Raw genomic sequence first — 27,800 nt, forward strand, 5'->3', positions numbered from 1 at the left:
GTGACTTGAAAGAGTTTTCCAGTTTCCAGTTTTTTCATGAAGCAAAGGGAAAGCATTACAGCAGGCAAGAGATGGTAAGTACAAAGACAGTGATTAAATTGTACACCACTTATGATTCTAAACCCTAAGAGGTGTGGCACATCAAAATAACACTTGAGTCAGGCAATTTGTAGGGCAGCAAGGGGGTTATGGCAATAGTCTAAGCAGCTGAATTATTCTCTCTGGTGTATTACAAGTGGTTTTGTTGTACTGAATTAGGGGCTTACTAAATGCAGCAATGTAACAAAACCCTTTGTTTTTTTCTAGGATGGTTTATTTATTCATTTATTCATTCATTTATTTATTTATTTATTTATTTATTTATTTGGTTTTTCGAGACAGGGTTTCTCTGTGTAGCTTTGCGCCTTTCCTGGAGCTCACTTGGTAGCCCAGGCTGGCCTCGAACTCACAGAGATCCACCTGGCTCTGCCTCCCGAGTGCTGGGATTAAAGGCGTGCGCCACCAACGCCCGGCCCATTTATTTATTTATTTAGTTTTTCAAGACAGGTTTCGATGTGTAGTTTTGGAGCCTGTTCTGGGTCTCACTCTGTAGACCAGGCTGGCCTTGAACTCATAGAGATCTGCCTGGCTCTGCCTCCTGAGTGCTGGGATTAAGGGTGTGTGTCACCACCACCCAGCCGATGGTCCAAGTTTTAGTGCTAAAACCTCCATAGGCCCAGAAGTTCTCAGTCCGTAGGAAATTCGGATGGTTGATTAACCCCACTGTCAGAAAAATATAACAAAAAAGAAATAACTAGGTGATATCAGAAGAATAAATAGACTTGAAAAACCAAAGTGGTGAGAACTAACTACTTTGAGGACTAAGTAATATCAAAGTGTGTGATGGTTAATGAGAAACACTGGGATTTATTAGTTTGTTAATTCTGCAGTTGTCCTCATTGCGTGCTAGAGAGTTGTTGTCATAAATGTTAGATGTGAGAAAACCAAGGACCTGGGAATTCAGTCTATTAGATGTTTTGAATATTTGGTGCCAGAATTCTGAACTATGAAGTATATGCTCAATAAAAACAGCAAGCACTCCATGTGCATAGAAGTATAGACATTTTCTCTAGTGACATGGGCCCTAAAAAAACCAAGAGTTTTATAAATTAACATATACAAATAACAGAACAGAAGTTGCTGGTCAGCTCAGGAGCATACATTACATTGTTTGTGATCAGTGTCATTACTAAACCATAAGAATAATGTACAAATTCAACTAAGGTGGGAAGTGGACAAGAATATTTCTCAAGATTGAATCAGACTTTTGTTTATATATCAAAGCATGAGAAAGTTTAGTTGAACATATGAAAGAGACAAAAGCATTCACTAATCTTGAAAATGGGTTGTAGGAGAAAAATAATTTTACCCAATTTGTTACCAGATTTAGTCATATTTGTATAATACCAGGTAATATTTTATCAAGAAAAATAGAACAAAACTCAGAGTCCTATTTCTCCTCCATATGAAGGTGATTTGCCTGAGTTTTATTTATTTATTTTTTTTTGTAAAAAAGAAAAATCAAATTTCTTATGGCAGATAGCGGTGGCACATGCCTTTAATTCCAGCCCTTGGGAGACAGTGGCAGAAGAATGTCTGTTGAGTTTGAGGCCAGTCTACAGGCTTAGAGAGTGAGTTCCAGGACAACCAAAGCTATTCAGAGAAACCCTGTCTCGAAAAACAAAATAAATAAATAATAGTAATATGTGAAGCTCTAGATTTTAATGCCAAAATATTGAAAGGAATAGAACATGTGGATTTCACACAACCAATGTTATATAATTGAAATGTAGATCCAAACATAAGCCCCAAAATCTTCAGATTTAGTCAGTGTCAATAATCATCATCATCATTTTCTTCTTCTCTTTTTCAATCTATAGAACTAGTATTAAACTTAACAAGTTCCTAAGTACATGAAGATGATTTTTTTACCTTTGCCTACACCAACATTCAGGCTTGACATGGGTATCATTTTTTAAATTAAAATATATTAAACTCCTGTAGCTGGAAAGATGGCTCTGTGGTTTAGACTTCCAGGAGACCCTGGTTTGACTACCAGCACAAGAAGGATAGCTCACAACCTTCTGTAACTCTAGTTACAGTGGATTCAGTGCCCCTTCCTGACCTTCTTGAGCACTGCATGCTAGTGGATGTGGATTGGGCATTACAACCCATTCGCACTACAGGTCAATTCTGTCTATAGTCTGGAGTTCCAGTCCCTCTTCTGTTGCTTCTCTGTCCCCTGGTGTGGGATGACTCAACCCTAACAGGTCTGAGGGCCAGCCAGCCCAAACCAGTAATGAGATGCTTCCTGAGAGCCAACCTGGGTCTGCCTAAGGGCCTTAGCAACAGCAGCTGAGACATGAGCTGAGATGACCTGGACCAATGAGAGGCAGCCATGTCACACCAGCGGATGCACATTCATCAGACCTCCCTCTCCCCATGGAGTGGAGGGTATATAAGGCTTGCCTCTTCCCAAATAAACTAAGGGTATTGTTTCTACATCCTCCCAGAGTCTGTGTAATTGACTGTGTGCCTACCCGCCCTCTTCCCCAAAGGGAATATTACAGGACTCTGCCACACCCTGGAAGTCAAGTTCAGTAAAGAAACATTGAAGACAAATGTAGTGATATAGTGTGTATCAAATAAAACTTGCCTGAGGAACAGAGGACAGAGCCAGCCACTAGATTAAACATAGAAGCCAGGCAGTGGTGGCACACACCTTTAATCCTAGCACTCAGGAGGCAGAGATCCTTCTGGATCTCTGTGAGTTCAAAGTCACCCTAGACTACATGAGATTGATTAAATCTAGGAAAGAAACAGAGTCAGGTAGTGGTGGTACACCCTTTAATTCCAGTACTTGGGAGTCACATTCCATTAAACCCAGCACTTGAGATCTCATGCCTTTGCTAGCAGTATTTGGGAAGCATACACACCACTAGTTCCAGCACTAGGAAGGAAGTGACATGGCTGGGCAGAGAAAGGCATATAAGGCATGAGGAGACAAGAACTAAAGTTTTTTTGGCTGAGGACTCAGAAGCTTTCATTCAGAGGATTCATGGAGATAGGATCTCACCTTCCATTTGGTCTGAGGAATCAGTAGTGGTGAGAAATTTCTCTGGTGGCATGTTCCTCTGTCTCTCTGATCTTTCAGCATTTCCCCCAATATCTGGCTTCGGGTTTTTATTATAATACTATTTAAGATTCATACAACAGATCAATTTTGGTTTACTGTTTGGAAACTCATCTCCATTTTCACATGGCATATACTGGAGATGTGGGATGCAGATAAATAAAAAAAATGTGGGGATGCAGATGAATAAGGCACTGTCATTTTATTGTCTGGTTAGCTCTTCTGGCTTCTAATGCTGTTGATAACATATCTTATCAACTTGCTATCCACAGTTGTTTTTTTTTTTTTTTTTTTTTATCACAAAGTGATTCTGAGTTGTCTCGAGTACCAGCAAGCTATACTTAAACACTTAATATAATTTTATGTTACATAGCTCTGGGGGACAGAAACAGGTTTCACACAATCAGCTGTGAAGTTGGAGAGTTTTTGGCCCATTCAAACTGCCAGGTATAATTATTACAGAATTTCAGTTCAATTAACCAAGAGCACTGCTGCTTCCAGGAGATTCCTTAGCCCTTTGAATGACTCAAACCCAGTCTTGCATTTAATGTATGAATCTCTTTGAAAATGTAAGCCAAGTGTGTTTACATTAGAATTGAAGTCATTTGTTCAGATGCTTAAGGGAAGTATTCCCTGTTAAGTCAGTGGCACTCACTGCAGCAGGATCTTCATTTGATATCCACCTTGTCAATCACTTTGTAATTGCAAATATCAGCATGGGGACTTCCCATGCTCAGTAGGGTTTGGCCAGAAGACATTTACTACTTATACTAATAGTAGTGTGTCATCCAAGGATAAAAGCCACTTGTGTGCATGCCTCCATTGCAGGGTACTTTACCAAAACAATGCCCCAATAATACTCTGTCACTAGGGCATATTGTGAAGGTTCTAATTATTTAACTTTACAATAAGCACTTGACATTTTTTTTCCAGTTATGAGGTCTATATAATTCTTCTCAAGTCCCAACTTGGAATCCACAATTTGTGGATTAGAGTTAAAGGTCATTCTATTCAATTTTATAGAAAACCATACAAAGTCTATGTATCTTCTTCCTGAATGATGCTTTCTATAACATCTAAATTATTGGAAATAGCTAATACATCATAAAAGTGAAGTGGCTTTTACATTGTATTAGGTAGGGAAAAAATGATAATATGTTTAGTTTTGTATGTTTAGTACAGATACAAACTTTTTTTAAAAATATGTGTGGTCTATGTTTGGCTGAATCTGTAAATATAGAATCTGAAAAAAAGAGGGTCAACTCCTCTTCAAAATTAAAATACACCAAAATTATTTTGGGACTGACAATTCCCGTCAGTAAAGATCTGAATCCAATGTTGACATCTAAAATTCTTAGAAAGTTGTCACCCTGTTTTGTTCTAAAAAAAACCATCAAAAAGGGGAGAAAATAGACAATATTCTTCAAAATAAATAAATTTTGAACCACAATCCTTCACTGCAAATTCTATATAGACATTTTTAATACAATATAGTATTTTATACAATGTAGTATTCTCACACAACTAGTACACAGACCCATGATAGAGATTAAAGGGGACTGAGATTGGAGGGCAAAAACCACTGACAATATTGTTCCAGTTATAGGAGCATAGCTAAGATCTGCGACCCTGAACCAGACCACTGAATCCACAAAGCGATAGGAGATTTCATGCTATCGTCTCAAAATGCTGGGGACTACGTGTGGACTAGCATGAGACAGACAATCTTGCGAGACAAATTCTTAATGAATTTCATAAATATTTGCAGGAGTTATTTCCAAGAATACTCTCATTCTCAAATTTTCACATTTGAAAAACAGAGATGTGTTCCTGGGTAGTGGAAACACAAGTACTTAGAGATAAGACAAAAGCATGCTTTGTTACAGTGTATATTCCATAGTAAAAGATCTTCACAGAGCTGTAGCATAAATGGAAGCCATGGACTTTCCAACCAGCATCCTCTAAGTTTTCTGTGTCACTTACAGAATGAAAAAACAACAAACAAACAAACAAAAACAAAAACAAAAAAAAGAACAAAAAACTGAGATTAATCAAAAGTTTATGAAATAGTCTCCTCTCTCATGTTTTACTACTACAAAATCACGTCTATATATTATGGGGTTACAGCTATTTCAGGTGCAAATAACAAAATCCATTTAAGAAGCTCTTCAGGAAGTCCCAAAGCAACAGAAGGGGTAAAAAACAATCATAAAGCACAGACAAAAAAGAAGCAAAAGTCAGTAGAGGAACTTAAGTTCTCTGTAACATACAACTTATATTACAGTTTCAAACAATTTCTGCTGCTGATGAATTGTAGGGAGGTTCCACATAGAAAACCATCTGAGAACAAAGAAAATTCTTTTTTTTTTTTTTCTGTCTGTGTCTTAAGTTTTCCTGTGTCCCACCCAGTCTGGAGCCGCTCAGACCCAAGTAAACACAGAGGCTTATATTAATTAAAACTGCTCAGGCTTACTATTGACTAGCTCTTGCATTTAAACTCAGCCCATTTCTGTTAATCTGTATGTTGCCACATGTTCCGTGGCTTTACCTGTGTGCCTTCACATACTGCTCCTTGGACAGCGGGCTGGCGTCTCCTTACTCAGCCTTCCTCTTCCCCTAATTCTCCTTGTCTGCTTATCCTGCCTATACTTCCTGCCTGGCTACTGGCCAGTCAGCGGTTTATTAAACCAGTGTATAAAATATTATCCCACAGCATCTTACCATTTCATTGTCTTGTTGCTCTATCTAAGACTTCCAGTATACTGTTAGGTAAAAGCTATAAAGGTTGTGGTACTTTTCTTATCTCTGGTCATAAGGGAAAAGAGTTCAGCTGCTTATTAAATTGGATGGAAGTTCTAAGATAATTTTGATGTTCTTAATCTAGCTGGGGAAGTATTCTCTATCCTAAATTTGCTGATAGATTCTGGAGTGAATAGGTGCTGAATTTGTCTATGATTTTTGTCTTTTATGAAATAATGTAAATATTTGGATGTTCTTCTTAATGTGATGAAGTAGTATTGATTTCCTAAAATAATTTCTACTTGATTATGGCATAAAATTCTCTTTGTATTTTGGCATGTTTTCAGTGTTTTAAAAACACTATCATGAAATAGTAATGATTAAATTGTAAATATGTAGAAGGAAGCCACAGTGTCATTATTTTCACATATACCGAATAATTACTCATGCATACTTTCAGCCGTTACGTATGATATCTTGGAAATATACAATTAAACAAGCTTGTGGTCAACAGAAAAGTGTGGTCAATATTTTCCTCCACATTAACAAAATGAATCAGTCATCCATTTCCTTGGCCTTAAGTGAAAAAGTGAATAAAATTTCAACTGCTAACGGATTCAAAAAATATAAGGAAGAAAACTATAAGAAGAAAAGGTTTCATATCAAAAAATATCCTACCATAAGAAAATAATACTTAAAAAATAAGACCATAATGATAAAAAGATGTTTTAAAATATCTTTATCTAGTACATCAGGGTATATCATTCAATATATAATTTAAAAATATTATTCATTACAGAGTATTATATATCTTTAATGTTTGTGAATTATAAAGCATATGAAAATCCAAAGTTTAATGATACTGAAGAGATCTAGAAGGAATTTAATTTCATGACATTAATATATAAACACCAAGTCAATTTTTCCTTGAAATCTATATGAGATATTGTCATAATACATTAGTGAAAAACTAAGTTAAAATGGCTATAATAATTTGACCACCTGTCCCCAAAAATAGTGGTTTATTTCCCTTTCTCTTGAGTCTAGGCTGGGTCTACAACCTTCCTTATCACCATAATACACAGCTGTGCCTCTGTCCAGTGTGTGAATGCACAGCTGTGCCACTGTCCAGTGGGTGAAAACACAGCTGTGCCTCTGTCCAGTGTGTGAATGCACAGCTGTGCCTCTGTCCAGTGGGTGAATGCACAGCTGTGCCACTGTCCAGTGGGTGAAAGCACAGCTGTGCCTCTGTCCAGTGGGAGAATACATAGCCGTGTCTCTGTCCAGTGGGTGAATGCACAGCTGTGCCTCTGTCCTGGGGGTGAATACACAGCTGTATCTCTGTCCTGGTGATACAGAGCTGTGCCTCTGTCCAGTGTGTGAATGCACAGCTGTGCCTCTGTCCTGGTGGTGAATACAGAGCTGTGCCACAGTCCAGCTGAGTCTTTAGTTATCTGTGTTTCTTTCTGTCTTGTGCTAAGGATGTTTCCACTTGCTATCTATAAGAATGTTTTGAATCAAGCAGGGGTGCTATCTGTACTGTGGGATGACTCATCCCTCATCTGCTTGAGGGCCAGACGGCCCAAACAAGTAAAACTTTCTGAGAGCCAGCCTGGGTCTGTCTGATGGTCTTAGCAACAGCAGCTAAAACATGATCTGGAGATGACCTGGACCAATGAGAGGTAGCCATGTCACACCAGCAGATGCATATTCATCAGACCTCCCCCCAGGGTGGGATGGAGGGTATATAAGGTATATAAGGCTTGCCTCTTCCTAAGTAAACTGAGCTTGTTGTTTCAACGTTGTCCCAGAGTCTGTATAGTTTGACTCTGCGCCTACTTGGCCCCCGCCCCCCCCCCCAAAAAAAAAAACAACAACAAAGACCCTACTACACAGGACGATGTCCAGTTTGCTTGGGCTGGCCATGCCATCTATGAATCCAGACAATAAATGTCAGCCAGCGACTACTGGCCATGTTGAAAGAGTCACTTTAGGTATCCCAGTCCAGTGAAGAAGACTCCCAATGGTAGCAGCAGCTGGTACCACATGAAGCAGAAGCTCAATGCAATTACATCTGGTCAGTACCCACCCACCCACCCACCCACCCACCCCATAGACAACATACACAAACTCATAAGTGGAGATAAATATATTGCAATTTAGAACCCTTTAAGTTCTGGGCTGGTTAGCTATGCAGAAGGAAAAGCAGAAACAGCAGGGACAAAACTTCAGTTTGATTTTAAGTGGATAGTGACTCTGGACTTGTACTGCTTTGGTCCTTGGTCGGATAGCAGTTCCCTGACCTCTGACAACTCACAATTCACCCTTTGTCCCCGAGTCTCGATGTCTATATAAATGCCTTCACGGAGTTGTGGGAATTGAGCAGGGCCCGCTCTTCTCTTCTTCAGTGAGCGAGCTAAGGAAATGATTCCGTGAATGGGGCTGTTGTGGTGTTGCTCTTGCGAAAGTTGTTAAACTGCCCTGTGTTTATATTATACGCAGTTTTAGTCTACAGAGGGCATAGAGTATTCAACAGGAAATGGAGGTGAATACAAAGCTTCAGATCAGAGCTAGCCCAAAGTCAGTAAATACATTTTAAGGGATACTATTTATATAGAATCCCTTAGCAATAGTTTTGGACAATAATATAGTTTTGAAATGAATAACAGTTTGACCTGTTTGTTACAAATTATTTTCTTACACTAAATACTTTGCCTTCTGCCTATCTTTCAGGCATGTTCAAATTAATATACTTATCATTATGTTCTTATAAAGCTAAAATATCTAAAATCAGTTATCTATACTTGAAAGTGATGGTAGAATTGATATTGCTTTTTGCCTAATAAAAATATTGATTAATCTATTTACCATAAAACTGAACTAGTGTCATTTACAAAGCATGCCATAAATCACAGAAGTCATAGATGTGTCTCAATCATATTTCATTACATGCCTCATTTTGTTCTTCATTTCTCAACTTAAATTTTAGCTTCTGACAAGAACTCTCATTTGTACCAGACAGCCTTATAGATCCTTCCCCACTTAATTACGTGTTACAAATTTCCTGATGGTATTCTCAAGCCAGCTCTCAATTTGACTCCTTATTTTCAATGGCTTTTCTATGCCCTTAAGGGAAAATTAACTCTGGATAGTGATAGTGAGTATCTATTTATGTTATCCAAACAATAAGTATTTTTATCTTTATGTTTGGCCAATTGCATATTCTAAACCACCAATTTCAGTTGCCAGAAGTCAAACTCCTAATTTCCTCAGTATCAACTCTTCCTATCCCAGCAGGCTAGGTCCCTTCTCTCAAGCCTCTATCCCAGCCTCACTTTGTTTAATAGAGAGGCACAGTCATTCAGACATAGGACTCTGAGTATTCCGGATACTGCTTCTTACCAATGTGTACATAAAGTGCGATGGACATCACCCTGGATCTTATCCTGGAGATGAGAGACTCCTTATTCTAGATGAGATTCTCTATGTGAGCAAAAGGTAAACCTGTCCTCAACACTTCCTGGAAAAAAAGAAAAAGGAAAGGAATTAGGAAAAATTGCATGCCTGAAAAGAAATACACATCTTAATATTACTTAGCTATTCCTAGAGATGACATTTTACTCATGTTATTATATATATATATATATATATATATATATATATATATATATCCATTCATATATATAAGCTTAAGGAACATTGGTTCAGTTTGTTTCAATTTCTTAATCTAAGTTGGACCAGTCAGAAACACCTTAATAGATATGAACTCTGACTTCATAGTCTGATTTATCATGTGAATAAATAGGAAAAAAATGACAATAAAATATCACAGAACTTGACCCAATATCTTTCTGTGATCAAACAAAATTTCCTGACAATATCAGAACTGTGACAACCCCCCCCCCACCTTAGAAGATAAGAATACAGGGAAGAGAGATAGCTGATCCACATGAGCAAATGGAGATGTAGTGAGAAAATGAACACATTTAGAGTGCCAGTTACTGCGGGGACCTGTCACAATCAAACAATTCCTCTGACTTTTATTTCAGACAGAAACCCTTCTTCAAACTAGTTCTTAAGTACTCATTCCCTTACAATCTACCTCCCAGGAACCTTTCTAAAAACTGTTTCCTTTAAGATAACTATAATTGATGTATATCATGCTAACTAAAAAGCCAAACACACTCTTATCTACCTCTGTGCCTAAAGTAAATTTAAATTTTTTAGTTTTCAAGACATGGAGATGCTTTGCTTGACTGAATTTGAATCCGACTCCTAAAGTTTTTCCTATGTCATTTCTTTGTAAAATTCAGTTTACCGAGGACCCTCTCTTCCTCCAAGACATTTTATCTGAGCACTTAGGTATCTGACATATTTATTCATTCTCTACCACCTTCTAGTGATACCAAACCACCACTCCTACCTCCAGCAAACGAAACGAAACAAACAACACACAAAACTGGCTAGACTGGTCTACATAGACCTCTCCAGACCTTGAGTGTTCCCTCTTTCTAATTCTCCATTCTTTTATTACGTTCCTCTGGCTAAACTACGTAAGCTAGTTAACATATAAGGAGGAAAGGTTTCTTTAGCTACTTAAGACCAGGCAGGCTCGGTGCTTCCAGACTCTGGTGAAATATTAGATAGTGATGGAGTGAGCGTATGTTGAAGCAAACTTAACAACCCATGAGCTAAGAAATAAAATGAGCAAAAGGGAAAAGGCCTGCTCTCAAAATCCCATTTAGTTGCACATTGAAAAAGACCAAGAAACCCTAACTATCTCCTACCACCTAAAGTTTGTACGACCTCCCAACAGTGTCATTTCCATTCCAATCAGATAGTGCTTGGTGTTTTCCCACAATTTTGTGCTACAATTTCAAGGATGTATCATGCAAGGTAGTTACCATTGTAGATCATTGGCTTTGTAGCTGGGTTGGTGTTTATCTTTCTCTGTTGGTAGCATGCAGAACTCCTTCCAATTACCAACACTGATCTTGGTAAACATTAGCTCTACTTCTTCAGGTTCAATGAGTTGTGAAAGTGTTATCTCCAGCAATAGAGCCTTACCATCAGTTTTTGGAGAGAAACCAATAGCTTTGGCAATGTCTGGGTTGTTTGGGAGTCCTTTGGCCAACAACTATTAGAAGTAACCCATTCCTGGCACTGAAACTTTCATTTGGTGGCAAGAGACGTTAGTCGTGGTTTTGTCTCCCCCATTATTAGATGATTCTAGTTAGATTTACTTCATATATGCATATATTTTAAGAAGCTTCTACTGTAGTAGTTATCCATATGGCCCCTCAAATGGCCCAAGTTTTAGCTGTCCTATTGCCTCCTTTGTCCCCATCTTTATGCCCCCTCCCCATTGAACCTTCTGTTCCTATTCCTCCCTCACCCCCCACACACACCTCCATTCCATCAATAACTATCTATTCTATTTTTTCTTCCTAGGGAGATCCTTCAGCTCCCCTGCCCCCAATTCCTTACTCTTTACTTAACATTCAACGAGTAGATTGTAGCCTGCTTATCAAAGACTTAATAGCTAACATCTACATCTAAGTGTACGGATAGAATATCTGTCTTTTGGGGTATGGGTTACTGTAGCTAGAGTTTTCCTGCCTTGCCCACAGTCAGGACAAATCTTTGTCACCCCCCAGTCCCACAGCCGCTCAGTCCCAACCAAGTAAACACAGAGACTTATATTGCTTACAAACTGTATGGCCATGGCAGGCTTCTGGCTAACTGTTCTTATAGCTTAAATTAATCCTTTCCCATAAATCTATACCTTGCCACGTGGCTTGTGGCTTACCGGTGTCTTCACATGCGGCTTGTCATGGCTGCGGCTGGCAGTGTCTCTCTACCTCAGCCTTCTGCTTCCCAGAATTCTCCTCTCTCCTTGTCCTACCTACTTCCTGCCTGGCCACTGGCCAATCAGTGTTTTATTTATTGACCAATCAGAGCAATTTGACATACAGACCATCCCACAGCAGGTTACCTCACCTGGGATGGTTTTATCCTAGCTCCATCCACTTACCTGTGAATTTCATATTTATTTATTTATCTTTCAAGACAGGGTTTCTCTGTGTAGCTTTGGGCCTTTCTGGGACTCACTTGGTAGTCCAGGCTGGCCTCGAACTCACAGAGATCTGCCTGGCTCTGCCTCCCAAGTGCTGGGATTAAAGGAGTGTGCCACCACCACCTGGCTTCATATTTTTTTAAATAGTGGAATAATATTCCATTATGTATATGCACCACAAAAAATACCTTCATTCAACATATGACCATTTTATGTACAGAGGTTTAAGTTTAGTAATAGGTATAAATTCTGGGGTATGACTTACAGATAGCTAATAATAAATTTCCATAAAATTCAATGCATGAAATATTTCCATATCTTTAATAATACAATTTGAAATGTTGTGATATGACTAGGACATATTATGTAGTATCTAAAGAGTTGCTTACTAATCAGTATTCTATTATCTGATACTAATACATTTTAAGGGGCAATGTAAATATGTTTCAGAACATTGCAAAGGAAATACAATGGATATTAAGATTTAATTCAGGGTGTTTTAATTGGTTTGAAAACGAGAACAAGTTTATAATTACTAATGTGGCAGAACTGTGAAACACTCAGCAGTCAATAAGATCCATTTTAAAAATACATAATTTAAAACAATAACAAATGATATTCAATAATATTTAGTAATGTGTCAATGTGTCAGCTATGATTACTGCCTTTGTTTATGCATATCTGGCTGAAAAACATAAATCCACTTGAGGTCAAGAAGGCCTTTTTCTTCTTTTGATCTTTTGGTCTTTGTCATTGTATGAAACCTATGGATTCATCAGTATGTGAAGTGTTCACATCTTCTGATGTCTCCTTCAATTTCTATCTTCTATGTCTTAAAATTTTTATTATACAAGTTTTTCATTGGCTTGATTAGAGTTCTTCATATATATATATTACACACACATATATATACACAACACACACACACACACATATATATATATATATATATATAGAGAGAGAGAGAGAGAGAGAGAGAGAGAGAGAGGCTATTGTGCAAGGTATTGTTTCCTTGATTTAGAAAGGTATAGGCTTTTCCTGTGTTAATTTTGAATTCTACTACTTTGCTGGAAGTGTCTGTCAGCTTTACATGGTCTTTTTTTACGTAGAATCTTTAGGGCCTTTTATATATATTAAAAAAAAACTGTATGATATGTGTGCTGGATGGTTTTGTGTGTCAACTTGACACAAGCTAGAGTCATTTAGGGATAAAAGAGCCTCAGTTGAGGACATGCCTCCATGAAAACCATCTGTAAGGCATTTTCCCAATTGGTGATCAGTGGGAGAGGGCTCAGCCCATTGTTGGTGGTGCCATCTGTAGCATGAATCTTAAAAGGTCTTATTAATAAAATCAAACCTGAGGCCAGTTATTGGGGTGAATGCTGGAAGATCAGAAAAGCAGAACAAGACACAGCTACCTCACCTTGCCAGTTCCTCAGCTGATCCTGTTTCTTCAGACAGGAAGCCTCTGAGTCCTCATCCAGAATGAATCTCAGCTGAACTGCTGCTCAAAAGCCTAAAAGCTTAACCAGCCTAGTTCCTGGTCTTCATGCCTTATATACCTTATATACCTCTGCCATCACTCCCTGGGCTGCTGGTCTTGAGTTCTATAAGAAGGTGGGCTGAGGAAACCACGGGAAACAATCCAGTAAGCAGCACCCCTCCATAGCCTCTGTATCAGCTCCTACCTCCAGGTTCAAGGCCTCTTGAGTTCCCGTCCTGATTACTTCAGTGATGAACAGCAATGCTGAAGTGTAAGCCAAATAAACCCTTTTTGGTCCTGGTGTTTTTTTTTTTTTTGTAGCACTAGAAACCATAACTAAGACAATCTTCAAACAAAGAGACTTGGACTTCTTCCTTTCCAATTAGCACTCCCTTGAACTACTTCAATTATCTTATTACTCTGGCTAAGACAAAAACATACTATATTTAATAGTATGGAGGTTCTACATCAATATTCTGAGTTACATAATTTTTTAATATGGCAATGACCAGCATTTCTTCTTTACTCTTAAATTAAAATACTCAATTGAACACATGACAGAAATTTAATTTAATCCTCAAGGGAATCATTTAATATTTGAATAATTACACACATGTTAAGTAGTCCACAGATCGTATCCAGTAACTGAATTCTTCCTGTCCAATGTGTGTGTTCAGAGAACTTGGATATGGATAACAAGGGCACTGCTCATCAATGAGCTATTTAGGAAGTATACTGAAAGAAAGCAAGTGACTGACAGGACTTGTGGTCCTACAAATGTCAATGAAATGTAAAACGATCCCAGAGAAATCAGCAGCACTGCCAATAATGACAGTAAGTCAGTGATATTTAAATGCACTGTTAATCAATGAAAGACACCAAGAAGAAAAGTCCATTCATATTTAAAAGACTATAGTCTATGTCTTTATAGACTAAAAGACTATAGGCATAATATTCTTATTACCAAGTTTTTTTTTTTTTTAAACATTATTTACCTCTCTTGGAAAAAAAATTTAAACTGCCTTAATGGAGCTTTCAGAATCTGAATGTCTCTATGAAGTTAAAAGTGAGCATTCTCCTTTTCTTTATATCTCCAACCACATATTTAATCAAAATAATGTAGCTGATGGATGTCCTCCACAGAAGTACCTAGAGGTGATGGACCACACCCAAGATACTCTGAAGGGACATAATAAATGAAGAAATACGAGAGAAAGAAAGAGACAGAGACAGAATAGCATTATTCAGAAGGGCTAAGTTTTGAATTTTTTTTTTTACAAGTTTGAGTATTGTTAAAATGTCAGAATTATTTTAAACTATTTGATACACAAATACACAACCTAATGTCTGGGTCCTTCCAAGCACAATAATTGAACTTACAGACTCTCTTGGATCTGAATTTAATTACTAATTTTATCCAATTCAGCATCTAAATTAAAACAAGTCCTGACTCTGATTACATACAGATGCAAATTAGTTTGCCACAATTATGAGAAAATATGTGCTAATCTATAGGCACAGGCTGACATACTAAACACAGTACTTTAATGAGTTTTGTGTAAAAAATAGTCAATAAACAGTTAATATTATGACAAGAAGGATTTCTGCCATGCTTTCTAAAATTTCCGCAAACATACTTGAAAAATGAAAGACACAATGTGACAACTTACTTTAAAAATAAGAGCATTTCCACTATATGATGAGTAATCATATTAATTATAATGCCTAAGAATATCTAAAATTAAAAAATTCATTTTAGAAGATGGCTGCTGGTTAATTCAAATTATCAGTAGCTAGCTCTCTTCTTGATGAAGTTAGAAGCCAGAGATTTTCACTCCAGAGAAACTCTGCAGATTTTTAAATGGAAACAAATAAAGGTATTCCAAATGTGAGGAGGAATTAAAGTGTTTTTTTTTTGTTTTGTTTTTGTTTTAGAATCGAGATATTCACACTACCAAGGTATAGTACAATAGTTAAATGTAAATATGTTGGGAAGAAAGCCCCAATTACAAAAAAACAGGTGGATATTTTAATGAGCACTGCTCTAAGATTTCTGAATATAATACTTATATTTTGAAAATTCTATCACCAGTGGAATGTTTTTCACTCAGAATGGTTGACTGGTCTTTATTGAAATAATAGTAAATACAGTTCACATGCTTGTCAAGATTTCAGAAGACAGATGGTTGACAATATTAATAGAGTAGAAAATTCATGATCACAGAAGCTTCCTTGTAAAGGATGCAAACCTTCTGAATGGCTTGTCAACCTTGACCTGGACCTGAACACAGTCTAGGATGAAGCCAGTGACACAGATTAAGCATGAGTGCAGAAGTAGAAAAGGTCTCAGAATTTCAGTAATATTCAACATCATATAGATTTGAGACTCGAAAGCACTGGTACTGAGTAGAGGAGTTACAGGAGGTCGCCATTGCTGTGGTCGCCTAAGGGTGAAAAGCATATTTATATCAAGGTCAGAGAAAAGAGATTTCCAACACATCACCAAGTTAAACACAAGTACAAACACAATCAGAGCTAATTGCCACCTGAAAATAATTGTTCTTGGAAGAGATGCCCAATAATGAGTTTGGGGAGAGTAAAGCAATGGAATTTGTAATTACAAATTTTAACTTATTTTCTAAGCTGAAACTTTAATTCTCAATTTCAGAGACTAGGAAATGAATAAGGAATAGTTCATTGAGACAATCCATGAAGGATATATTCAAACAAGTAGAACCTTCTAGTCCTCTTAGCAATATTATATTTAGCTTTATTTTATGACATCTATACATAGAAATAGAAACATAAATGTGAATTTAATGTATCTAGAATACTGAGCCTAACCTAGCATCCATGACTTAGTCTATAAGTTATTGTACAATATCAGTTAATGTTCAACACATGGCAGTTGATTCGAACACATTATTGTGTGTATTTCTGTATGTTGGATTACTATTTATTTCAGTACTGGGAAATGAGACAGTTATTCTAGGTTGAAAGTATAGTTATTATTCTTCTCAGTGCCTTACTAAAGAACATGCATTGATATTCGCTGAACATCCCTAGTTTATTAAGAACTTGTTTAGTATATTAAAGCCCTTAGAGAAGGACATCAATATTTTATCTGTGGTCTTTAGTCCTTGAGTTCTATAATTCAAATAATAAAGAACAGGAAAGCTTATATTTTTTTTTCAAAAAAGAATTTAGATACAGTAAGTGTAATGCTACTTAAAATACTTTAATCATATTTCTTAGCTTCCTAGATGAAACATTTATAGAGGTCCTACTATATGAGGGTCACTGTTTTTGATAGTAGAACCTTCTTATATGAAGGTTATGTTAAAGGAGCGTGTCTCTGTAGGTTTTTCATTGGGCTGGTGATTGGGGCTCTGTAGGGAGTAGAGAAATTGCTGAGTACAAAGAAGTTCTGAGTGAATGTGCATTGTTGACACTGGTGCCACCATGCCAGGACTTCAATGCCTCGGTCCTAAGAGGCTGTCAAAGCCTTTCCTCCTGGTACTGCTCAAGAGGAATGGAAAAGCTTTCCTTGAGAGTTACAGTATGGATTCTTGGGCATGATGATTGGAGTGTACAAAAGATGGCATGAGCAGCTTCCCTCCTCCTGGATGTTTACAGCCTGACACTGCTCACCTACAGACACCCTCCACCCAGAGTAGCTGGTCCCTATCCCTGTGCTCTCTATAAAAAATATGCTGAGGTTCTGTCTTCAGGGCTCCGAAACCCAAGCCATGAGGATTGAGGCAGAATTAAAAGACAAAACAAAATAAGTAAAACATGTGTACCCAATGCATATATGACTGGATATGTTTCAGCATATCTCTTATTGCTATGGTTACTCTTTCTTTCTCAGATCTTAAATTTCTGCTGCCTTCCCAACAAGAGAGAATCGTGTTCTACACTTCAAGAACTCAGGACCTAATACCAGAAAGAAATAAAAACAAAATAGCTTACCAGTAATTTTAATTTTGTAAATCCTACTTTTCATTTTCAGAAAAATGGCTTTTTGCAACAAAATCACAGGGATCTTGGAAAAGCATAATACATGTTGGAAAAGGCCTTAAATCAGCATTCCCAACATAGGTGGAGGACTAAAGCTATTAACACAATCAGTGGCAGGGGAATGGCCAAAGGCCTCTAAGAGTGACTGTGGGTAGATATGTCACCACCCCTGTAGAGACCCTAATACTTCGAGATGGTAGAGGAGCAGTAGCAAGTGCCAAACAAGCACAGGAGAAGATATTAGAAATATCAAGATGGACATCCCCAGTCATGAGCAGTTATCCATTCCTTGGACAGCAAGAATTCTCCCAAGTTCTGGAAAGAAATCAGGCACAGGGAGAAATGTCTAGCAGACCAATGATGGAGTTTCCTGTGAATTTGAATATCTAAAGTTGACAGCAAAAATAACTTTTATTTAAAGAGAATAGAGTGCTATTTTGTAGACATCTTGGCTTGCAGGTTGTAATTAATATCTGTTTGGCTGTGAAAAAAACAAAATTATGTGTGAAACACATCAAAAGGAAACTGAGTGAGTGACTAATGTGTCCCAAAGAAGGTGATACTTGAGTCAACATCTAAAGATAAATAAAAGCAAACATGACAGCAGGAGGAGCATTTGCAAAACTGGAGGTAACAGGGCTATCATCTTTTGGCCATGGTTTTATCAGCAGCTCATCAGTGTGGTATAGAAATATAAAAACTCCCAGGCAACTGGGTTTAGGAGATGCAGAGCTGAGAAGTAAACACCAATGTGCTGAAGGATAAAGTCAATGACATCCAACTGCCCTGGTCTCAAAAGTTTTGTCAAAGTATTTCTGAGGATTTCAGATTTTCTTCAGAAAGATTAAGAGCTTAAACTGTTGTTATTGTTCTTTTTTTTTTTCATAATAAAAAAGGTTTGTTTGCCTTTTTGAAATTTTCCTATCACAAGAATGTAATAAAATTCTAAGCTATGTTAGTCATGATATAATGAATACTTAAGTAGACATGTAAATCCCTTTCTCTTGAGTAAACTGTAAAACACTGAAAAAAATGAGAAACAGCAAATTGCCTCACTTATCAATTGTAAAATTGGTATTACTTTTCACAATATAGTGGTCATAAGAACTTCCAATAAAAATATGTTGAAGGTGTTTGTTTCAATTTCTATTTTGTTGCATTCTGTAAATTAAGAGCTGCAAAAGACAATAAACAGGCATATCTTCAAGGATGGTCTCGATAAGATTAGCAATATGAAGTTGATGAACTAGAGGGTGAGAACTCATACCGGAGTCTAATAAGGTCTAAATGTATAGGCTCCATGTTTTGTAATCATTAAATTATTCCTACGAAAATGTACAGCCATGAGCAAACAACATGGCTACTAATAATAACTCACAAGAGTTAAGATTTCACAGAGAGTTGTAATAGACTTTAATAAAGTGGCTGGGGATACAGAGGCAGCATACTTGGCTAGCATTCATGAATCCCTGAGTTTGGTTACAAGTGCCATACAAAACTGAATGTGGCACACTCTTGTCATCCTAAGACTTGTGTGGTGGTATTGTGTTCCCCAAAATATTGTGCACCCTAATAAACTTATCTGGGGTCAGAGAACAGAACAGCCACTAGATACAGAGGCCAGAAAATGGTGGCACTCACGCCTTTAATCCTAGTATTCCAGAGGCAGAAATCGGTCTGGATCTCTGTGTGTTCAAGGCCACATTGGAAACAACCAAGCATGGTGACTCACGCCTTTCATCCCAGAAAGTGAACCTTTAATCCCAGGAAGTGATGGCAGAAAGTAGAAAGGTATATAAGGCGTGAAAACCAGGAACTAGGCTGGTTAAGCTTTTAGGCTTTTGAGCAGCACAGTTCAGCTGAGATTCCAATCTGAGGAAACAGGATCAGCTGAGGAAATGGCAAGGTGAGGTAGCTGTGTCTTGTTCTGCTTCTCTGATCTTCCAGCATTCACCCTAATAGCTGGCCTTGGGTTTGTTTTATTAATAAGACCATTTAAGATTCACGTTACAGACTTAGGAGATAGATGTAGTAGGAACAGTTCAAAGTCATGCCTAGCTGCATATTGAGCTAGAGGGCAGCCCGCACTAGAGATCTTTTCTCAGTACCTAAAAATCAAATAAAATAAGTGTTAATATAAAATAATGGAGCTTAAATGGCTTAGATAATATTCTCTTTTAAAAACAATAAAGTCATAAAGTGGTCAATAGCTTTAGTAGTTTATTGAAATTTTATTATATTTTGTTTTACTTTGGGTTTGGTTCGGTTTTGGCTTACTGCTAGTATTTTCATTGAATGAGAAGTTAGAATGTATACAAGTAGTATTTTATGTGTAAATGTTGGGTTGTATTTCATAAAGCATTCATATATGCAAGAAAACATTTAGAATTTAGTGTCTAAAAATGTGTATTTTTTTCCTAATGAAATTAAGATGAGCAAAAACTAAATAAGTAAATAAATAAAATAACATTAATAACCTTGTTCTCAAAGATTGGAGGAAATCCAATATAAAAACAAATGATGTTTACATATTTGATACCATTGTAATACTCATATAAATAAATGTTCAGTCAATTCAAAATGTTACTATAAATCTCACCAAATTTGGGGATAATAGTAAAGGCTGACAATTTTTGTTATATTGGGAAATTGGTTCTTTTGCTCACAGATGTAACCAAATGCCTTCTGAGAAGCAATTTAAGGAGAAAAGATTTAATGTGTACATAATAGATGGGAAGGCATGGAAGTGGAGCAGTTCTTACCAGGGGGAAAGGGAGCATGAGGCTGCTTATTTACATCTCTATGGACCAAGAACCAAAGATGTGATAATAGGTAAGGCAGATTATAACCTGTATGTAGCTGGAGTTTTCCTGCCTGGCCCACAGTCAGGACAAATCCTTATCACCTGCCAGTCCCACAGCCTCTCAGAACCAACCAAATAAACACAGAGACTTATATTGCTTACAAACTGTATGGCCGTGGCAGGCTTCTTGCTAACTGTTCTTACAGCTTAAATTAATCCATTTCCATAAATCTATACCTTGCCACGTGGCTTGTGGCTTACCGGAATCTTCACATGCTGCTTGTCATGGTGGTGGCTGGCAGTGTCTCTGACAGTTTCTTCTCTCTGTTAGTTCCGCCTATACTTCCTGCCTAGCCACTGGCCAATCAGTGTTTTATTTATTGACCAATCAGAGCAATTTGACATACAGAACATCCCACAACACCTGTAAGTCCCATATGTTAGAAGTACACGTTGCCCAGTTAGGTCTCACCTCTTAAAGATTTGGCAATCTCCCAAAATAAATCCCTTCTGGAAACTAAGTATTCAAACACATGAATCTGGGGAGTAGGGAACTACATTTCACATTCAACCCCTAACATTGTGACTCGCGCCCCATAGTTTCATGGCCATTTCTTACAGCAAAAATCCACATATCTTAACAGTTTTCAACGTATTTTAATGTATAAGGTCTCTTCTGAGAATCGAGACAATACCTTACCTGTGATACTCTACAAAATTAAACACAAGCTTACATACAATGACATGAGGTATATATTCCTGTTTTTTTTTTTTTTTTTTTTTGGTTTTTCGAGACAGGGACAGGGTTTCTCTGTGTAGCTTTGGAACTTACTCTGTAGCCCAGGCTGACCTTGAACTCACAGAGATCCACCTGCCTCTGCCTCCCAAGTACTGGGATTAAAGGCGTGCGCCACCACCGCCCGGCTATATTCCCTTTCTTAATGGAAACAATATATCAAATATTAACAATATTTCACCCCAGAAGGATGAATCTTCATCCAGAGCTGCTGCTGACATCTTCTGGGCTCTCCAGTGCTGAAGCTTCCAGCACATTTGACCTCTCACTTGCATCAGCTCAGTGTGCCAAACATCTTCTCAAGAAAAGAGGTTGACAAAACTAGACTGACTGCACGTGCATTAAAGTCAAACGTAACCTCTGCATTCACAGGTTACAAAGTTGGCCTCAATGCACTGAGACTTAAATACAGGACCTGAAACTATGAAATCTGTAGAGCACCTGTGCTAGGCATTTCAAAAGGAGTTATATTAGTGTGAAATATTTTAATATCAGTACGGAGAGAGTGATGTGACACATTATTGCCATTTTAACCTAACATTTTCCTATGGCAATTATTGTCATTTTGACAGAGTTTCAATTGTAATGAATTTTGCAACGTATCATAGGGAGAATTTCTCTTCAGCTACTGTTCATAAAATACAAAGGGGCATACAAAATATAAAGTTTCCCTTTTAAAAACTTATTTTAATTTCAGCATGTTTCTTATCTGCTTTGTATTTATCTATATTCTGTGAAACACTTCCCTCTGTATAAGAACTTGGTAATGATGTATTCCTAAAGTTCAATATCAGAAAACGTAAAAGTTTGCAACAATAGCCTAACAATCTCTCAGTTCTTTAAATGTTTATGAAGGATTCTTTGGTAGACAGTTGACAGTTTTGAGTATTAAAAACCTTGTAGCGTCATCTCAGGAATAGAGACTCCCTGGAGATGAAAAACAGGTATGGGTATGAAAGCCAAGAATACATACTCAATTTAAAGCAAATTAGGTATATAAAATATATTATACAATGCAACGTGATATTATGCTTTTCTAAGGCACATAGGTAGTGGGAGTTTTGTTCTTTGTAACTGTGAATCACTATTTTTCTTATAAATATATCATATCACAAACCTTGAATGACACAGAAAACTGAGAAATGTTACAAAATTCTGTTCTAAGGAGTGATTACATGTTTCTTTTTCTGACACATACACTAACTTTAAGCTGTGATTGACAGGCGGCAAAGCAGAGACTGTAAGTTATCGAATACAAATGAATTCCCTTCTTTTCTGCCATAATAGAAGTGCCATTTGTAACAAAGTCCAACTACACTGTAGACTGCAGAAAAATAAGTAACCTATTTAGCTGTAGTTTACAACTAAATCATTTCAAGTTAGTGAATGCAAAAGAAGTGTGTGTCACTGCAAACCTCTTCCCGTGTTCACAATCACTTATATCTTCCTGTGATAGTGTTTGCCTGACAAGCCTAGCCCAGATTTTGAAAAAAAAAAAAAATGTGTGTGTGTGTGTGTGTGTGTGTACTAGTTTACTTCTTGTATGTGTGGTAAATTTGCTACAGCCACTTGCAAAATTGAATCCAATTGAGAGAAACAGTTTCTCCTCTTTACATCAGTTCCTCTCAAAAAACTAAGTAGAGATTAAACATATTTCCTTCAAAGTACCATGAACTAATGCTCAAGTGATCATGGAATTAACAACTGGATTTGAAAACAAAAATCATTCCTGGAAACTCAAGTCATACATGTCAATAAATTATAACCAAAACAGAAACCACAAGCAAGCAAGCTCAGTCACCGTGGTGGCTAACAGCATGCTTGCAGCGTGTGGTAGCTAAACAGAGGCGTGTGATTTACCTTAAATCAGTTTGCGTAAGTCTGCACACCTTACTCTGGCTCTCACTCTTGCTCTAGCTTTCTCTCCTCTTCCCACACCTTTGCTTTGTCTTTCAATTTAGGTGAGGTTAGCTTCCTGGAAGTTCTGCTTAACACTCTAACCCCCACCCCCCACCCCTTTTTTTTATTGCTGACCAAGTCAGTAAGTATTGACATTTCCATAGCAAAAAAATCAAAAAGAAAACAAACCTTTCATTACCATAAACAAATTATGGCAATCCCAAATTCCTTTAAGGGTGGAGGGTCTGAAGACAACCTTTTAGCACCTACGAAGGTCATCTGGTATGGGGGACTTATTTGATTTATTTTTTTTCTAAAAAGAGGTGAACAATTTACAGACATCAAAAAATGATAGGCTGATGAAAATAATCAATATGCTAGACTATTGAATTAAAAAATTCCTTATACAACTACAGTGTAGCATGCAATTCTTAATACACTTTTAAAAAAAATTATTTTACACAGGGACTACAGTTTCTTCTCCCTCCTCTCCTCCAGTTTCCTTTCCGCTTTCTATCTACACTCTTCCCCATCCACTCCTCCTCCTTCTCCATTCAGAAAGGGGCAGGCCTCCCACGGGCTTGAACAAAGCATGGCACATCAAGTTGAGTGAAGATTGAGCTCCTTCTCCTGTATGAAGGCTGGGTGAGGTAATCCAGCACGGGGAGCAGGTTCCTAAAAGCCAGCAAAGAGCTAGGGACTTAATACCCTTTTAAAATATAAATTCCTTTGGCCATTAACTCATTCACTTAACCTAGAGTCATAGTGATCAGAAACCATTACAACTTATAATGTCTTTCCATAGTGAAACCTGTAGCACTGTGTCACAAAAACATCTCAAGAAAAAAAATCAGTGTTAAGTTACAAACTTTTCTCACCTATGAGCAAAGGTACACAACATATATTTAGGAAGTCTGCAAAATTTAAAAAGGATAATATCCAATGACTACACTAGATCTCCACCAGGAAACAAAAGCGTTTTAACATTGGCCAGTCTTTGTATTTTCATCTTAAGATTGTAAGGTAGAGCTGGACAGTAGTGGCACGGACCTTTACTGCCAAAACTCTAGAGGGCAGCTTGGTCTATAAAGTGAGTTCCGTAACAGCCAGGGTTATACAGAGAAAAAAAAAAAAAAGGAAAAAAAAATGAAAAGGAGGAAATAGTCATACCGACACAATAATGATGTAGGCAAAACATTTGTTAAAATTTAAATTTACCTGGGGCTTATTCAGGGATGCTTGGCTCAGTCTGGGAGGAGGGGACTGGACCTGCCTGGACTGAGTCTACCAGGTCCACCTCAGTCCTGGGGGGTGGGAGCTTTGTCCTGGAGGAGGTGGGAATGGGGGGTGGGCTGGAGGGAAGGGGAGGGGGGCAGGAGGGCAAGAACAAGGGAATCCATGGCTGATATGTAGAACTGAATGGTATTGTAAAATAAAATAAAAGGAAAAAACAAATGTGAGAAGACACTAGGGAAACTCCTAAAAATTAAAATGTCTCTAGAGCTTTAGCATTAACACCATACCTAATTTGAAAGTGTTCCCTCTAAGACCAAGAACCAGAAAAGGTATCTAGAATGGCTTCTAATGAGCAATGATAGATTTGTCAGCAGTATAATAGAGCTAGGGGAAGACTCAATAGATCTAATAATTGGGACAAAAGAGAGTCAAAGAAAATATTTAAGAATTTTCAGTTAAAATATTTGATTTGGCAAAAATTTTGCAATGTTATAAGATATAGGAGGCTAAAAGTCAATTGAATTTAACATATCTGTAATGTCACCAAAATCATTTTGAGTGTCATTAAAAATATTGTCATATTTCTACTAAAACATCACAAACTGTGACAAAATTTGCAGATTTTTATTGAGTGACATTACAGTACTACCTAAGTATTAATGTGAACTAGAAAAAAAATTACTACAGGTACCAAAATTTCTTCTAATGTGTAAGCTGGTCTCATTCAGTAATAAGTCAAACATTTAGCATAGGGGTGGCATGTGACCATTTAACCCACATATTTATAAGGAAATGAAATGGCGAAAACTTTCAGATATTCATGCACATTGTGGTGGTTTGAAAGAAAATGACCCCCAAAGGGAATGGCATTATTGGGAGGTATAGCCTTTTTGGAGCAAGAGTGGCCTTGTTAGAGGAAGTGTATCACTGTGGAGGCAGCCTTTGAGATCTAATATATGCTCAAGCCACACCCAGTGAGACAGTTCACTTCCTGTTGCCTTTAAATCAAGATGTAGAATTCTCCAGCATCATGTCTACCTCCATGGTGCCATACTCCCAGCCACCATGCTCCCTGCCAGGATGATAATGGACTAAATCTCTGAAACTGTAAGCCACCGCCACAATTAAATGTTTTCCTTTTCAAGAGTTACCAGGGCCATGGCATCTCTTTACACCAATAGAAACTCTAACTAAGAAGTTAGTACTAGGGACTGGGGTATTGCCCTGAAAGTTCTGACTGTGCTTTTCTTTGGAGGAATTTGAACATTGGGAGATTGGGTTAGGAAAGCAGTAGACTGTTTTAAGTGCTGCTTAATGGGCCATACCAGTATGAGCATGGAAGACAATGATGCTAAAAATAATTTGAACTTTTGGGGGCCAGGCTCAAGATGATTCAGAGGAGAAGATTTTTTAGTATGTTTCCTAGAAATCTTTCTTGTAATATTTTGTGAAGGAAGTGGCTGCATTTTGCCCTTGTTTGAAGAGTCTGCTTGAGGCTAAAGTACAAAGTTTTGGATTAATTCCATTGGCATAGGAAATCTCAAAACAACCTAGTATTAACTCTGTTGTGTAGTTATTGCTGGTCACTCATATAGATTTATAATGAAAAATGAGCAAGAAAATAACAAAATTTGAGGTGAAAAGGAGCACCAGGAAGTGGAGTGCAGCTAAATCCTATATTCAAGGACATAAACAGACCAAGAATAGAATAAAGGGAATGACAACCTTAGAACAAGATCCCACCCAGTTAAGGTTCCAAGTTGTGAGAAAGAATTAAAGAAAAGCTTAGAGAAGGGTGTAGTAGTGCACACCTTTAAGCCCATAAGACAGAGGCTGGTGGATCTAAGTTTGAGGCCATCTCTGTCTACAGAGCAAGTTCCAGAACAACCAAGCTTGGGTAGTGAAGGAAATTATTAAAAACAGAAATCTGGTGAACATGTAATTGAAACATCTCTGAGTTTAAGGCCTGTGTGATCTACAGAGCAAGTTCCAGAAAATCCAAGCTTAGGCAGTGAAGGAAACCATAGAAAAAAGAAAGCTGGTGAAGATTTTGAAAAAGGGAGCCATACTCTAGTCCCAGCCAGCAACAGAACTTGGCAGCTTTGGCCATGCCGTTCTGGCTGTAGAGTCAAGGACAGAAGAAAGGGGTAATGAAATATTCCTCCATGACTAAGGAAAGCCACTAAGGCCAGGCATGTGTCAAGGGTGTCCCCAAATGGATGCTCAGAGAAGCCATTGTATGAAGCTGTAAAGTTGAAACCTGGATTGCCTTGGAGATCACAAGATGTTGGAGATGCCAGACCCATGAGATACCTAACAAGAAAAATTGTTAACAGGGAATAGAGCTAGCCCACGAGAAATAAGTATATTGCAGTCAACAAAGCTGAAAGGAGTTGGAGATCTGAAGAGCAGTTTTGACATGGAGACGCAGACTTTGGAGTTTGCTCAGGCAGTTTTCACTCTTCCTTTGCTCCAGTATTTCTTCACTATGCTCCTTTCTCTATGTTTTAGAACAGTAATATGTATCCTGTGCCATTATATGCTGGAAGTATGTGATCAATTTTATGATTTTGATTTTACAGGGTATTATTCTTAAGAGATTGCATGAATCTCAGAAGAGACTTTGAACTTTAGACTTTTAAACAAATTTTAGACTGTTGTAGACTATGGGGACTTTTGAAGTTGGACTGAATGCATTTTGCATTATGATATGGCTGCAACCCTCTGGGGGCTAGGGAGTGGAATGTGGTGGTTTTAAGGAAAATGATCTCCAAAGAGAGTGGCATTATTAGGAGGTGTGGCCTTGGTGGAGTAGGTGTGGCCTTGTTGAAGGAAGTGTGTCATTTTGGAAGTGGGCTTTGAGGTTTCATTTATGCTTAAGCCACACCCAGTGTCTAAGTCCAGTTCCTGCTGCCTGAAGGTCAAGATGTATGACATTGGGCTACTTCTCCAAACCATGTCTGTCTGCAGGCCACCATGTCCCACCATGATGATAATGGACTAACCCTCAAAAAATGTAAGCCACCTCAATTAAATGTATTTCCATTGCAAGAGTTGCTGTGGTCTTGGTAGCTCTTCAAAGCAATCTGAAACCTAACTAAGACATACATAGATATTTGGATATATTATAAAGTTTGAATAATTAAGATAGCCCAGTACTGGAACAAAGATAGACACTGCCCCCAAAAACTAAGAGCCATGTACATGTAGATACTTTAAATGAAAACATAAATGAAGATTAATAGGGAAATAATTATAGGAATGATAAAATTTCTGAAGAAGTAGAAAAGGTAAGTAGAAAAGCATAGTGTAGGTACATGAAAAAAATGAATCCTTATGTAACAATCACACTTTCTAAAAAGGTGCATTAGAGGATTTTAGACTTACATAGTAAAAATCTTATGAGAATAAGCCATGTGAGAATAACATAACATACAAGGAGATTATCCTGGTACAATCACTATGTAGCCTGGATAGACTTAAATTTTCAGTAATCCTGTTTTAGCCGCCAAAACTCTGAGTTTAACATTAGGTAGAAGAATATACTTTTATAAAAAGAAACAACATATAATATAA

The 27,800-nt window shown here is 37.5% G+C and overlaps 1 long non-coding RNA gene across 1 annotated transcript in view; it reads right to left on the reverse strand.

Annotated features, from left to right (window-relative positions):
* Window positions 1-27,800, reverse strand: part of LOC121830091 (uncharacterized) — an 81,236-nt gene that overhangs the window by 17,721 nt on the left and 35,715 nt on the right. The window contains exon 3 of the long non-coding RNA XR_006073014.2: window positions 9,314-9,431. This is a non-coding gene — a long non-coding RNA (uncharacterized LOC121830091). The remainder of the gene's footprint in view (window positions 1-9,313; window positions 9,432-27,800) is intronic.

Source organism: Peromyscus maniculatus, chromosome 6, assembly GCF_049852395.1.
Source record: "Peromyscus maniculatus bairdii isolate BWxNUB_F1_BW_parent chromosome 6, HU_Pman_BW_mat_3.1, whole genome shotgun sequence".
Taxonomy (NCBI): Eukaryota; Metazoa; Chordata; class Mammalia; order Rodentia; family Cricetidae; genus Peromyscus; species Peromyscus maniculatus.